The sequence below is a fragment of the Passer montanus genome, unplaced genomic scaffold, assembly GCF_014805655.1.
Source record: "Passer montanus isolate IOZ18808 unplaced genomic scaffold, ASM1480565v1 scaffold37, whole genome shotgun sequence".
Taxonomy (NCBI): domain Eukaryota; kingdom Metazoa; phylum Chordata; class Aves; order Passeriformes; family Passeridae; genus Passer; species Passer montanus.
This window is the reverse complement of record NW_024368485.1, coordinates 6949996-6965850: the sequence shown is the minus strand read 5'-3', so window position 1 is coordinate 6965850 and position 15855 is coordinate 6949996. Positions and strand designations below refer to the sequence as shown.

General features: G+C 43.9%; 1 long non-coding RNA gene across 1 annotated transcript; it reads right to left on the bottom strand.

Moving 5' to 3' along the window:
- Positions 1 to 1626: 1626 nt before the first annotated feature.
- Positions 1627 to 13639, bottom strand: LOC120505992. Its single transcript, XR_005628394.1, has 5 exons — positions 13542 to 13639; positions 12955 to 13087; positions 11182 to 11357; positions 2100 to 2224; positions 1627 to 1739 (listed from the first exon to the last, which is right to left on the bottom strand). It is a non-coding gene; the product is annotated as an uncharacterized LOC120505992 (long non-coding RNA).
- Between the last annotated feature and the right edge of the window lie 2216 nt (positions 13640 to 15855).

Genomic DNA, 15855 nt, shown 5'->3' with positions numbered 1-15855 from the left:
AAATTTGACAAGGAAAAAAAAGGACTAAATATCTGTCCAAAGCAAAAAAAATGAATAGTTTATGATCAATCATACACTATCATCTATGAAATTAAAGAACAAGTAAAGTAGACACAAAAATCGCATTTATTATTTAAAAAAAACAATATACACACTCCCAGAACAGCTGCTTTGTTGTTACAAATATGTTGGGAAACCCCAGTTCCTGGAAAGAGAACAAAAAGGGAATTACACTGAAATACAGGGCTGGGGAAGCAGCTCATGCTCTGTAAAGGACAACACTTGCTCCTGTACAGTTTTGACAAAATTCCTGGAATACTACAGCAAGAAGAATCAGGCTGCCTGACTCCATTTTTCAAGTTGCAAATATAACCTATAGCTACCTAATTATAGGATTTAATGATACTTAATTTTGTATTTTCAGAGAAATATTATGACATCATGTCATTTTACAGGGCAAACCACTTAGCTTAATAGCTGCTATTCACTGCAGAAGCACACATTAAAAGCTATGCAATCATATGGTAAATTATGCTCATATCTCTTGGTCAAATTACAGCTTAATAACATGAGAAAAACTGTAAATAACGTGAAGATCCATGGTTTAATTATTTTAATAGAAAGTAATGTATCAAATAATTATGAAAAATAAAGAAGCAGCCAGGTCTAATGGGCTGGAATATCCAAGCAACGTTTTTCTGCATTAAGCCAGGAGCTCCTGGACCAAAATGTTCATAGTAAGAACATCTTAATTTTCCCTCCAATCCAGCACAACTGCAGGCAGGCAGAGCAGCAGGCAGTGTTTGCTTCTCCCACCCCTGATGGGACCCAGTGGTTGTGCAGATCAGCTCAACAGGTTGTTCTGGAAGGCAGATTTGGGTCTGGCAGGTTTGTTCTCTGCTTGCCCAGCCCAGGCTGTGCCACGTGCTCAGATGTGGGCCAAGGGGACAGCAGGGAATGTGCAGCCAGGAGTGGGAGAGCTGCTCCACACCAAAGCCTGCTGACCCCAGATTAAGGGGTAAGGCCCAGCTGATTAAATTTGGGAGAATTCAGTCAAGGGCATTTGACAAGAGAAGGTTTGGATGGCAACAATTTTACAGATAAACCCAGAAATAACAGACATGCCCACCACTGTAAAGAACCCTCATTAGCACAGCTGCATGACTTAATGAAAATTAGTGTCTTGTTCCCAAAGCAATGCTGTGACAGCATCATTTTGCAGGGTAAATACCCCAGTTTTATTGCTGCTATGGACAGCTGGGCTGTCTGCCTTAATTCCTGAGCAGCTCAGGTATCCACAAGGGTATCCAGGAGAAGGTGCCTTAATTCCTGAGCAGCTCAGGATATATATATATATATAACCACAAGGGTATCCAGGAGAAGATGTCCCTGCCCAAGGCAAGGGGCTGGAACAAGATGGGCTTTAAAGCCCTTTCCAACCCAACCCATTCTGTGATTCTGTCTGGGAGTGAAAGGGGAAAAACATCTCTTGAGATTGTTGACCACGTTTGCTGCTAGAGAAGTGAGACTCTAGAGAATCTGGTGGTGGCAAATATCAGTTGTACCCTTTGTACACAAAGATTTTGAGCTCCTTGTGCCCTTCTCACTGCACATCACCTTAAAACTCACCATGGAGAAGGTACAGACTCATGGAATGGAATTGCTCCTGCTCTGAAGGGCTGGTTTGCTGAGGAAGGCAGCAATAGAAGTCTTCACAGTTCTGATCACCTCACAAAGCACTGAGGAGGGAATCAGAGATAGAGTGAACAGGAAGCCAAGACAAATATCCATCTGTCCCCAGGACATGTGAATGCCCTCCTGCCTGAAGCTCTGTGCTGCCTCTCCACCTCTCTCACAATTTCTGTAAGACATTTTTGCTGAAATGAGCTGCACTGAGCACACCTGCTAGTAGAGTTGTTTATAGTCACCCACCTCCATTTGACTTGAACATATTAGAGAAGAATCACAGAAAAAGCTTAATTAGCAGTTCTGGGGAAAAAAAGAAAAATTAGTAAGAGGGATTAGTCATGTCTGTAACCAAGACGGAACAGCACTGATAGTCCCTCATGGTGGAAGCTGGCAACAGTCACTGTGCTTACCCTGGAGATAAGAGAAATGTGTTTCCAGACTCAGCAAACTGTCACTGCTCCTCTCCAAAGCAGCACGAGGGTCACACAGGGCTGAGGTTTCACTTCTAACCAGGCATCCTGTCAGTGGTGATTTCCTGAGGGGACAGAAAGCTGAGCAAAACTGAACCAGCCAAACTGGGCATCTTCAGGAGGCAAGGGAAGTGGTAGCAGTGCCCATTTCTCTGATGGCTGCACCAAGAGTACCTTTGCATCTCATGAGGATGTCCATAGAAACACAGAATGGGATTGGAGCATGGATAACCTGAAAGCACTTCCAGTACAGGAACAGCTTTGCTAGGCCTGCACTGGCATTATAACCCCAGATTTACAGGGCAGACTTGGAATTTCACAGACCAAGATCCTAACACTGCTGACAGAGAAGCAAATCATTAAACATCAACATCCCTAACCCCTTACTTCAAAGTGCAAGCTGGAATTTTGCATCAGTAATAATCCAAGGGCATATTGGTAAAACAAATCAGATTTTTTTTTTTTGTTTTTCTAACGCCACAAGGAGGCAATTGGGAAAAGGTTTGCACAAAACTCAAATCCCATTGTCAAAAGAAGAAGGAACATGCTGGATCTGAAACAGGCCAAAAAGACAACCTCAGCAGGAGACAGGAGGAAGATTAACAAGTGAAATTGCTGTTTGACAATGAGTGTTGCTGAGATGGAAAGCACAAAGGACTGGCTGACAAAAATAATTATTACATTCACAAGTGTTTTAGACGCAAGATGATGGAGCTGATGATTTCTCTCAGCTCAGCAGTAAAATACTCCTGTTGGCTGTTTAATTGCAAACCTGGCTGAGCAGCCCCCTCCAGGACACAAATGTCATACATTAAGATTTACTGGGAAGTTTTCTTCCAGTACAAGTCATGTAACTACTATCCTCCAAAAACTTCAGTAAAATTCTCTTTATTAACAAAAGAAATATGAACTACACTGCAAAGGGGAGTTAGTTAAAAAATAAAAGCTATTCTAGGTCTCTGAGAAGACTTTAGAGGTTCCTTCTCCCAACACTGGGAGACAGAAATAGGCATATTGAATTTGCAGATTGGTCAAGGTCCAAAAATTTTCCAAGGTCCTTAAAATTTTATTTTCTGGAGGCACAAAAGACACAGCTTTTATTGCTGCTGAAATTAGCTTCCCTGGGTCACAGACTACCATTCAAAGAGTGATTACAAACTAAAGAGCTTTTCCCCAGTCAAGGAGGGGAAATAAATGCCATACTTACAGTATTTTAGCAACTCTTGCCACTGAGAATTTATTGTCTCAGAACAATGAAAATAAATGCAAAATAACTCAATTGATAAATGCAGGGTACAATCTGTAGAGAAAAAACCAACCACCCCAAAAGCAGAATAAAACCTATTTCTCTGGAGCCTTGCCAGCTCCTTCCTGAAACACACTGATTTTGGATGCCTTTCAAGGCCACCATCTCACCTGTTGTTGCAGTGGTCTGGTAGCAAATGTGTTTGACTTCACAGTTTCAGGTCAAAAATATTTCTTCTGCAAGCATGAGTAAACCAGAACCCAGAGACTTCTCAGCTCTCACTTTGTGGGGATGTTGTGAGACTTTTTTCCTACATTATTTTCTGACTCTGTAAATTTTCTGGGGGGGATGTCATCAGTCTTTGGCTCTGAGTGTGCACTGTGCCTTCAACTACCAGGACCCAAAACTTATGGTACCCTCAGTTACAGAAAAAAAATCCAAATTATAGCTCAGATGTAGAAACACTCTTCTTTTCCTCTTGTGGGTAGCAATTGTAAAGCTACAATTAACCTCAATTAATAGGAAGGGTAAACTTTCTACAAGAATATGCTGTTCAGATGTTCTTGGTGAGAGCACTTGGCACTGCTTCATCTCTCTGAAACAGGGAGCTCTGCTGGGGTGAAAATTAAAGTGGCTAAAGTTTAATCCAAGTGCAAAGTAGGCTTTTTTCCCCCTATAGGAAAAACAATCCTGCCAATAAAAGCTACCTGGAGAAGCTCAGAGTCTGTTTGGATCCTGAGTGCATCCCTGCCCTGAAGAGCCTCCCGAGACCCCCATCCCACACCCTGGCCACTGCCACACTTCAGCTCAGGCTGAAGTCCTTGGTTCTTCCCTGAGGTCTGGCTCAGTCCTGCTGTGCCCAGCTCCAGGGGACTCCCCGGGTTCCTGACCCCCAGCCTGCCCCACCACCACACATTTGTGTCATTTCTGCTGATCTGGGCTGCACCCAGAGCTTGGGAGTGCCACCAGCCCTGCCCAGCTCCTGGAAAAGTTTCTGCAACCCCTACCTGAGGCAGCAGTGCAACAATTGAGCTCTTTTCCCTTGCTCTCACTGTTCCTTCCTCCTATTAGGGAAAAAAATATTCCAAACTACCAACTTGCACTCCACCCACAAGATTGGTGGAACTGACAAAAAGATCAAGGTCACAAGAGATAAAAATTTGGGGAAAATTGCTAAATCCAGTGCAGAACTGTCTCCTTTATAGTTTCTACTGTATTAAGATCACATTTTCAACCCATCATGTCTCCCTCACATCCCTTGAGATACATTTTATATTCTATATCCAAAAGCCATTTCCTACTGGCTTTGTCAGTGTAACAGCTGTAGTAATTACTCAAAAAATAGCACTCCATGCACACCATTTGTATGGGTTATGTGTCTATCCCATACGCCAGCAATATGTACCTTTAGTTGAATCTTTTTGCCATCAAGCCAGGCTGCTAATTACTTGCAAATACTAATGAACTTCTAAACAGTGCTGCCCAAAGTAAAATACACTAGACCATGCATTGTAGAAAAGAATAAATTACATCCCTTGAATTCAAAGGCTTTGACATCATAATATTAGATTTTTAGTTTAAAACCTCCCTGTGCATCTGAAATTAATTTATGTGTATTTGAATGTAACTTGGCTTTTTAGCTGTATATTTTTGAGGGGACTTCATACTGCCTTGTGTTTCATACAATTGGCTCAGTGTGAAGGAAGGAGAGCAAACACCATATCACTACCTGAGATCAGGTGGCCTTTGGCTTGGGCATGTCCTCACCTAACATAAAAAGGCACAGCAGAAGATCTGAGTGAAAGACTGAAAGGATAAAAAGTTTCAAAAATAAGAGGATACATTCCATTGCCTTATTTTCCCCTTAATTTATTTTTGTATTCCCAAATTCCAGAAATATGTGTCCTGCACCCCTCTTCCCACTTAATCCTAGCTCCATACTCATCCCTACTGGAAAGAACGTTTTCCTCAGCCACAGTGCTGCATATCCAGGTTAAAACTAATCACATTTGTCAGGTGAGATTTCAGTGCTGGCTTTAAGCATATGTGAAACCATGGCCTCGTTAATCAGCAAATTTTACCTAATTACCAGAAGCCACAAGGGATGATCCTGCTGCTGTAACATTTCCCAGCTCCCATTCCCAAGCTCTGTGGGTTGTGTTGTCCCCTTCCATCAGGCTTGTGACCCAAATACCAGCACACATGAACAAACTCCCTTCCCCCTTGAGACCCGGTTTGTATCTCGGGCTCCAGCTCACAAATTACTGCTGATCTGCAGTGAGATCTGAACAGATCCTTCTGCAGGTCTGGCAGCCCTGCACCTCATTCCACCCGGGGCCAGGAGGCAGAGGGAGGTGCAGGATCAGGGTGGGAAGGTGCAAACAAACCCAGGCCCCTCTTGCAGTGTTGCTCCCTGATCCCCACTACAGGCAGCACAGCTGAGGAGAAGCCTTTGTTTCCCACTTGGAAAATCTGTTCCATTGAGGATTTCAGAAAACAGAACCATTTCATTCCAGCTCAACTCCATGGCTTGGGTTGTGCTCCTCTGACAAGCCATTAATCTCTCTGACATACACAAGGATCCACACAGGAGAGGAAGAGCCTTGCTCCTGGGCTACTTGGGAGACAACACAGGCCCTTATCACCCACCCAGCAGAGGAGGGCTGACAATGGCACATTTTCTTCTAGAACAATCTACTGCAGCCATTTCCCCCTGCTAAGGAAACAACTGAACTATTCTGAAAGGTTAGATTGGACTACTTATCTAAAAGAGATGAAGAATAGATTTTAGTCTTCTGTTATCTGTTTCCATGAGAAAATCTCCATGCTTGCCCCAGAGTTCCCTTTTGTGTCTTGTCTAGACTATCATAATAGATCTGACAATTGTTTTTATTACATAACTTTGGGAAACAGATTCAGAGAACTTGGTTAATAGAAAAATTCTGCTTTGAATAAGATAGGACAATGTGTGGCTTTTAAAAAACAAACCATGAATGCCTCTATTGTTGGTTTGCTTTCAAACTTGATTTCTCAGTCTGAAAAAAAAAAGCAAAAGCCATTAAATATATTTTAGATTGTGCTAAACAGTAATATCCATAGGAAGATTTCCTTTTCCTACACTTCTTCCTATGGATAAGAACACAGTGGAATTCTTGATGCATGGAAAAATAGGATTTGACCTTAAATTGCTGTTCCAGATGATAGTAAAGTGATAATCCCAAACCAACACCAGATAAAACTCATGGTCACCAATTCACCAAGTTAATATCTGAAATCATCAGGGCTGGCCATCCTGCCAGTCACTCACAGCTAAATGCTCTGAAGCACTTGTATCATCCTTTGTCATGACTTGCTCCTCCAGGCTGGATGCACTCCATGCTTTCAGGAGTGAGGTGTAATAAATCTCTGTAAAGCAGTTTTGTTGCATTCATGGCCATGATACTCCACTATCTCCTGAAGAAATGCCCTCACTGTGCCTCTGAGCTGCACAGCAGACACAGGCAGCCTTACAAGACATGTTGTATTACAAATAAGGCTGATTAAGATGTGGTTTCTGCTAAGCACCTTCATATTAAACTATTTTTGGTGCTATTTTGACTTCCTCCACAGTTCAACCTTCCAGATTACTTCTCTGTCCTGCTTTCCAATTGGAAGGGATGGAAAAACTTGTTAGTGGTGTTAAATGGAACAGAGATTCCTGCTAATGGATTATTGATCATACTTGAGTGATCTTTAGAGTATCACAAGCAGAATGCCTTTCTCCCCTCTGTATAAGAATCTAATATTAAAAATATTAGCATTACCTGCTGATTATTTTCATGAGGGAAAGCATTAAGCACAAAGCCCTCCTCTGTAAGAGGAGGTAGCATCTCTATTTTTAACCAAAGATTTTGTAGGGTATTTCATCAAACTCAGAGAACTCCACCAAAAAAAAAGGCAGTATGAAAGTTCTCCACTACTCAGCCATAACCACGAGATTGTTTGGCTGAAACACATCACAAAGTAATTTGCTACCTCCCCACAATACCAATTTTAAACAGAGCAAGAATGAAGGGCTTGGCAGATGAAAAGTGCCATTTTATTTCATGTACGTTGTCCTAGAAACCTTTTTCAGCTTTGTGGGTTGTATCTAGCAGGCATCTTGTAATCAACCCAAAGTCCTTTCCCATCTACAGACTAGGACATATTAGATTTGGGTTTAAAGCTAATTTGATATTAGGTGACACCTAACTAAATTATAGCATTTCTTTCCTACAGCTGGAGTCAAATGCCAATATTTAGTTTCACTTTTTATAAAGTCAGTTTTCAAAAATAACTTAGGCAACAGGCTGGTCAAAAAATTATATGTAAATATAGATCTTCATCTAAGATCCTGCCAGGGGAAAAAAGTCACCAAACTGGAGGCCCTATAAAAAAAATACTCCCTGTTTTCAACTAAGTCTGTAACGAGGTTTGAATGGTTAAAGGCAGCCCAGGTTTGCATCTGCACAGCACTGTCACACTGTGCTAATCCAGCCCTCCACCCTGGCCCAGACAGCTCCCTGGAACACTCACAGCACAACACATGCTTCTAATTACCCATTTCTCTGTGCAGGCAGCTCTCAAGACCTGCATTTCCCAAATGGTTGAAGTCTAATTCCCCAGGAAGAAAACACGTGCAGCATCTTTGCTGCAGTCCTGGAAGGAAAGAGGGAATGACAAAAGCCTGGCCCTCCACTCAGACAAATTGCTCACCTGCACCAGCATCTTTCACATTTTGGGCAGTAACTTGGAGGTGTTTGGACCAAATCCTTCCTAGCAGGGGAAGTGAAGCTGGCATTTGCCAGGGAAGGTGTTGCTGATGTGCCCCTCAGAAGTGGGGTGACCTCTGTGACACCAGGGATGTGTGGCAGCTCTGTGGCAGCCCTGTCCTTTTCAGCCCGGGATGCCAAGTTTCTCTAACCCACCTACAAAGTTGCTTATTGCTGCCTGAACACAGCGCTTGCAGGGATGCTCCCTTCAAATCTCATTCTCCAAAGGATGCTCACAGGGGAAAAATGATTCTAAGGATAGAAATATGGGTTTTTTTTAGTTCTAATTTTTCCTTCACGGTGGAAAAGACCAGCCACAAAGGAATGTGATCAAAGACTAAGTTTAGTCACAGGTATGACAGAAGAGAGCAGCAGTTTAAAAATACAGCTTGCCAAAGGCTGAACAATAATTTATGGACTGAAATGAGTGAAAAACAAGTAAAGCTTAAACAGAAAAAACCTCATACCTAAAATCAAGGAGTTCACTGTGAAAATATGAAAAAAATAATAACCAAGAATCCTAAGGAACTGGGAGATGGTTGTGTACATACTATGTACATTCAAAAAGCTACAAATCTTCAAAAAGATTTAGAAGAATGTGACAGCTTTTTCTTCAACAGTGTTATTTGCCCAAAAATGAAAACTGCATTTTCCTCCAAACTGTTTCTTAGTATCACCTCTCCAAGAAAAACCTAAATAGTGATTTGGTTTCTACTCCTTCCATCCTTCTACCTCTTTATTTGCCCAACATAAAGAAGCTGCTGATTTCCAAAATGAGCAAGCTAAGGGAGCTTGTTTTGGAATTACAGCCCCATGTTCATCACTTGAGTAATACTTTTTAATCTCAAGGCTGTTCACTATAGCACTGGGAAGGGATAGCCAAGCTGTACATGTGACAGCATGGAAGGTAAAGGCAGTGCATTAAAAACACCTGCAACTGCTGAGGGACAGCTTGGAATTTACCCTCAGTTATAAAGCTGAGACTGGCCTGAGAGAAATCAGTTATAAAACAGTCTCACTTGGAGCTATAACCTGCATTTTATCCTGATGTGTTTATGAATTTGGCAGCCCCCAAAGCCACTGATTATCATGGAAGTGACACCTACCACACTGCCATTAATACCCTGGCACTCACATCCTGTGAGCCACGATCCCAGCCACAGGAGGCTCACTGCTGCTCCAGGAGGGGCATTACTGTCACCTGTGGATATAAAGTGGGTTTTGTTCAGTTTAAGTCGGATTAATGACTGAAAGTTCTCATGCCTACTAAACCATAGAGAGGACAGGGCTCCACCAATCTTGTAAATATCAAGACTTTACTAAAGACAAAACAATAATCTAAAAATCTTTAGTTGAGCTATTCCTCAGTTGCCATCTGGAGTTATGGTACTTCTTAGAGAGAGAAGATTATTGCTTCAAAAGCTGAAAGATCAAGTAATGTCCCAAATAAAGACATTATCACAATGAAATCAGCAGTTCCATTTGAAATACAAAGTGGACCTAAGCAACAAACAATTGCCCAGAGACAACTGTTAGATTTAACACTGTGTAAAGTTTATTGGGGAGAATCAATAGTCTCTGCCAATGGCATTTGGAGCACTGACACTATGGAATATTTTACCTCAGATTCCTCAATGTTACTGTTTGATTGCTATTTTGGAACACAAATCCTATTAATGTTCCTATAAAAACCCAAACCCTTTAAAAGTTGCAATGGCTTAGACCAAAATATAAAGCTATGAAATTGTATCAAAAGCAGGTATTAAAAAAAAAAAACACAAAAAAGCAAAAAACCCCAGCACTAATGAACGTTTCAGAGATGAACAGATCTGGTTTAACAAAAGGGTGACATCTTGGGGTTTGCCTCCTTACAAGACTTTATTACCATGGCTTTATGGCAGTCCCTGAGTCAGCAGAACAGCTCTGCTGGGACACACAGCAAACTTCACACCATCTTCCTGACAGTCACAGCACCACAGAAACTGCTTCACAGCTGCACTCTCTAGAATTGTTCCTAGAGCTGAGCCTGACAGAATTTGTGCCAAGCTTATTGCAGTTAAACAGCTCTTGAAGAGCAGCTGATTTCTCTTAAGTTATGAGTATTATTTTATAGCTCCATAATGCAAAAGGAGTATTTATATCTCACTGTGCTCACTTGTTTACATTGAGTCCCACATTAAAGACTTTTTCCAGTAAAAATTTTCTAAACTCACTTATTGAAACTTTTCTAGAGGAAGGGGGAAATCTCTTACCTTTGCCTTCTGACCTCATTTCAGCACCAGCACAATTCACATGAATATGGCAAGCAAGGTTTGGCTAACAGAAGACTTCAGTTATCAGTGAGACACCAAAAGATGGCATTTTTAAAAGTCTGCAGATGGAGAATTTATTCCCATCTATACTGGAGAATATAGAATGGTTTTTCCCAGTGTTTTTTTTTCCAGTTCCTTCTTAGAATCTGTTTTTCATGGATTTGTACATGCAGTGAAAAGTTATTTTACAGTTTAAAGTTTAATGCCTAAACCTGAGAGCTATTTTAATTATCTCAAAATATTCATCAACTGACTAACAGTTCACAACTTTAGGAAGTTTATTGATGAATAAATCCCTATCTGGCTTTTCCTTGCTCATGTTTTACACATTTCATACCTTTACTCTCTCAAGTGTTAATCACCAGCCCTCTCTGAAATTGTGCCCATCTGTTTAAAACACATTGATAATGAGATACCCAGGTTCAGTTAAAATATTCTATGAGTGCTCCTGCAATGACTTGAGGCCACTACCCTGCTGCTGTCCCAAGCAATGCCCACAGATACTCCCAAATTGTGCTGTCCTTTCCTTTGCCCTGTCACCAAGCAAGGGAATGTTTAATTTGCTCTCCACTTTCTCCCTCAGCTCTATTTTCCAAGTTTTCCCTTGGACTGAACTTCCTATTTTTTCCCCCCAAGGACACACAAGTTTTTATTTCTCCTCTCCACTCACTTACATTCAATTTCCTGTTTCCAAGACTTTTAGGTTATGTTGTATTATTTCTTCATACTTGTGTTTGTAACACCTGACTTATGATCATCTGCAAATGCTGTTAATAGTCTTCTTACATCCAGCTTCTCTGAAATCATTGATCTGGGACATTCATCAAAGCAGACAGTTGCTTTCTTCCACCTAAGAATAAATGAAATTAAATGCAAAATTTGTTTGCCAAAGACATGGTAAAGGTGGAGTCAAACAAAAGTAATTAAAGAATAAAAAAAATACATTAGAAGCTCTCCCAAAAATAAAAACAAAACAAAAATGGCAGCAGATGTTCAGTGAGAAGAGGGATGCTCAGGCAGGATTAGTTCTGCCATTTCTAGAATGACGCGAGGCAAGAGTGGAAGGACAGAACAAATTCTCTGCATTCCTTTCATTAGCCAAACACATTTCCTGGTCCTATCACGTCAATAATCCCAGAACCAAGTGGGACAGCTGCAGGAGAAAGTGGAAACTACAAGGGATCTTCCCCTGCTTTGGGAAGCAAGCTCTGGCAATGGGCACAGCGCGGTAAAGTGAGAGCTCCGCAGTCAGGACACGCCCCCCATAAAGGCAGGGATGGGGAAAGCGCCTTTCCTGAAGGATGAGGAGGCTGGAGCTGTTTACAAAGACACCCGACATTCACGGATTGTTTCAGTTGTGTGCTGCCCAGACATCCCTGAAAATTTACAGCTGGCAATTTCCTCTGAATGCCTCATTCCTTTCACTGCAGCCTCACCCAACACCTGCCTTCTCTTTGCCTTATTTCCCCAGCTCTATTTTATCCTCTTCCCTGCTCTTTCCACTTACAAGTCCTACTTCACCAGTCCAGTAATTATGATACCAGCATGATATTTTTCTCTTATTTTTATGCCTCCTCCCTCAGCTTTCCCAGATGCACAACCTCTAATGATGACACACCACCCAAGAAAACCATTCTGTTTCTGACAAACCAAATTGACCACAGCTGAAGATGACCTGCTAAAGCAAATTCACAGGAAGAGTGTCCAAAAACAAACAAAAAAAAGCTTTAGAGAGTAAAAAAAACCTGCATAAAAGGTAAAAGGAAGAGCCCTCTAACTCCAGGGTGAAAGTTAATAAGCACTGCTTGCCTACCCACATAGCCTTTATTCTGTGACACTCTCAGACCTGGTGGCCCATCCCTTCACCCCTGAACAGGGACTAGACAATTCAAAATTCATTAACTCTCCCAAATTGTGGGGCCCCTGTGAAGAACAAATAGACCACAAAAGCTCAGTTACTTAATTCTGCTCACATGGCACCCACTCCCTGCTTTGCTTTGTGCTACTGGGTCTCCCCTCACCCTTTTTTTCCAGGCTGAAGAAGCCCAGCTCCCTCAGCCCCTTCTCTGCCTTGAAGATGGGCTCTGTTGGACCTGCACCGGGTTTTCCACATTTTCTTGCAGTGATGGAGCAAACTCCAGGCATGGTGTGCCAGATGCAGCTGCTGAGTGACCAGCAGAGAGAAAGAATCACTTCACTGGATGTCCTGGTTGTGCTCCTTTTGATCCAGCCTAGTGTGCAGTTAGCTTTTGTCACTACCAGGCCACACTGCTGACCTGAAACCCAAGCAAATTTTTCTATGGATTGCAGCAAGGCTGAAATACCAGACTGAACATCTAATAAAGGAGTCATCAAACAGGGAACAGTGGCAACAAAACAGCAAGCACAAGCTTACAACAGCTCCTGATAGCATGTGTGGGAGAAAAGCTGTGAGCAGAGGCACCCACCCTGCTGAAACAGCTGCTTTTTACTGCCTGCCCGAGTTCCTGAGGCAGCCTTCACCTGGCTCCTTGCAGAAGGGAGGTGGGAAGAGTTCAGCTTTCCCAGGGCACAGCTTGCAGGAAGATAGGAAGGCTATTTCTAAAAAAAAATAAAAAAAAATTAATGTGTTATTTGACATAACAGCGATGAGGCAGGAACCCTCCCCTACTCAAGCACAGGATTTAGCAAACAAACTTCAGCAGAGCCAACCCCTGCTGTGTTTGTTACTCCTGCAATTTATTAAAACCACATTGCAATCTGGGCACTACCAGCACCTGATGAAATGGTGAAGCTGCATCTCCTCCTAAAGTAGTTAATATTCATTTAAGAATCTGATTTAAGGATTTAGACTTCTCTCTTACATACATGCACACACTAAAAAAAAAAAAAAGCAGAAGTGACCCTGCTGCACAAGCAGAAGGAGTTAAAAGAATCTGACTTTTTGGTCTCTTACATCAGTTTGTTTTGAACACCAGAGCTAGCTAGAACATCAAAACACACATAGGAACTGTTTATTCTACGTGCTAGAGTTACAGCCCTGCTTTTAACCCACCAGCAGCTCGCCGTGCCCGGCCATTCTACTGGAATCACTTCCAAATTCAATCCCAGCAGCTCCAGTGCTATCTTCAATTACAGTCACTCTGCAGAGGCCAATCCCCCAGAGCAACACCAACAAGCTGAATTAAACAAAGCACTGTTACCACCCTCACTCAGATGTTAACAGGATGCAGCTCCTTTTAGGCACGATAAAAAGGAAAAGAGACCATTCACATTCCAGCTCTCCAAGCCTTAAATCCTGCAGAAGTTTTCCCAAGAAACTTAACAGAGGAAGAATTAAGTGCAGTATTACATCACACAGGGTCTGATTTGGCACCACACCACCTTGCATCCACGGGGATTCTGCCCAAAACACAACCGTGTACATGAATACAAGATTTCCCCAGCTGCCCCAGAGACAAAGTAAAGAAATCACATAACACACCCCACAAAATGAAGACTGAGGAACTGGAATCCCCACAGCACCTCTAGAGCTGGTCAGGCAATCAGAACAGAGTAAGTATGTGTAATTGTATTTATTTATTCGAGTGTGTTATGGTTTTCATTGCACTGGCAATCTTTTGGGGATGACTACAGATGCCTAACTTTAAACTGCTGCATTCCACAGAAGGTATGGATTAAAAAGACCCTATGGAAAAAAAATACAGGTTTTGAGCCCCATCCAGCAGCCATGTGGCTGAGCACACAATCTGTAAAGTTAGAAAGCCAACAAAGGCTTCAAAAACATAAAGTGTCCTTCTCATGACTTATTAGAACAGCACAGCTCCTGCCTGCTAGATACAAACTTCACACCAGTGGTAATTTAGCCACTGCTCCCCAGCAGTCTACATACCTCAAAACTCTATTTTTCCTTTTAAAGCTTTAAAGCAAAAGTGCTTAAGAATCCCTGCCATACTCCCAGCCATAGCACAGGTAAACACCACATCAACAAAGCTACAGAGAAAGTTTCCTCTGGAAATCACCCAGAGGGCATTCCACAAATCAGAAGTATCACTCCTACAACAAGTTTCACTGACCAGTGTAATGCCATCCCAAAAACAAAGTAACTGCTCGAATTGAAGTGATGAAAAAGAAAGTTTGTTCCTAGAAGGGCATTTAAATACTTCCTAATAGAAGCCTCCTCATAGAAGTGAGTCATAAGTTTCTACAGCTATGGCTTTTTCAAATGAGGAGGCAAGACTGAAGGAATGCATCTGTAGGTACATTCAGTGGCAGCTTTTCCACGTGGAGGTTGGCGAGCACGTTCTCTGCTCCTTCAGGCAGCGATGAGAGGAGCAACCACAGCGTGCTGAGCTTGTGCCGCCACAGGAAAGCCCCAAGCTCACCCCTGGTTACCTTCCATGCCTCACACAGCCCAGACTTGGATAAACCTAAAGCTAGCCTTGCCTGAAGCACGCTTCGGAGGGCAGCTGCAGGAACCGGACACACATCGTAAAGGAGGGGACACACACCTGAATCAGTTTGCACAGGCTCTGCTGGAGAGCACAGCACCGCTGCGGTAAGGGACGGCAAGCACCCACCGAGGGCTGCTGCTGCTGACGGGGCCCGTTCTGCAGCCGAGATCTGCCCCACTCCCTCCCGGAGAGGGACCCGTGGGGTACTGCCCGCCATTTCCACACAGCGGCTGCCCCATCTCCCTCAGAAACAGCGCCTCAGCGCGAACAGGACAGAGCTGGAACCCCTTCCCCTCAGGGGCCAACTGCACGAACCTCCTTCCCTCACGGGCCAGCATGCCCGAGTCCCTTCCCCTCAGGGGGCAGAGACCTCAGACCCCTTCCCCTCACGGGGCAGAGACCCCAGACCCCTCCACCTCACGGGGCAGAGACCCCAGACCCCTTCCCCTCACGGGGACCGGCCCCTCACGGGGCGCTCGCGCCATGGCGCCTCAGGCGCGCGCCCGGGGGCGCCCAACGGCCGCGCCTTTCCCGCCCCCTCCCGCCGCAGCCCCGAAAGCCGCGCTCAGGCGCGCGCGTCACGCCGCCGCCGCCACCGGCCAATGAGAGCGCGGCCAGCCCTGCGCCCGCGCTTTGCGGACAGGGAGGCGGGGCCTCTCTGAGTGACAGCGCGGCTCGGCCTATCGGGGAGAGGCGGCCCCCCCCCTTAGCGCGCAAAGCGCTGCTGGAGAGGGGGCGGGTCCCCTCTGCTCGCCCCCCCCCGCCGCCGCTCGCTCCCCCCGCCCATCCGAGGCGCGCAGCGGATTGACAGCCCGCCAGACCAATCGGCGCGGCGGCCGCCTTCGCGGCGGCACATCGCGGGGCCAATGGGCGCGGCGGATGGGCGGGGCCCCCGAGGTTTCCAAACGCTCCGCG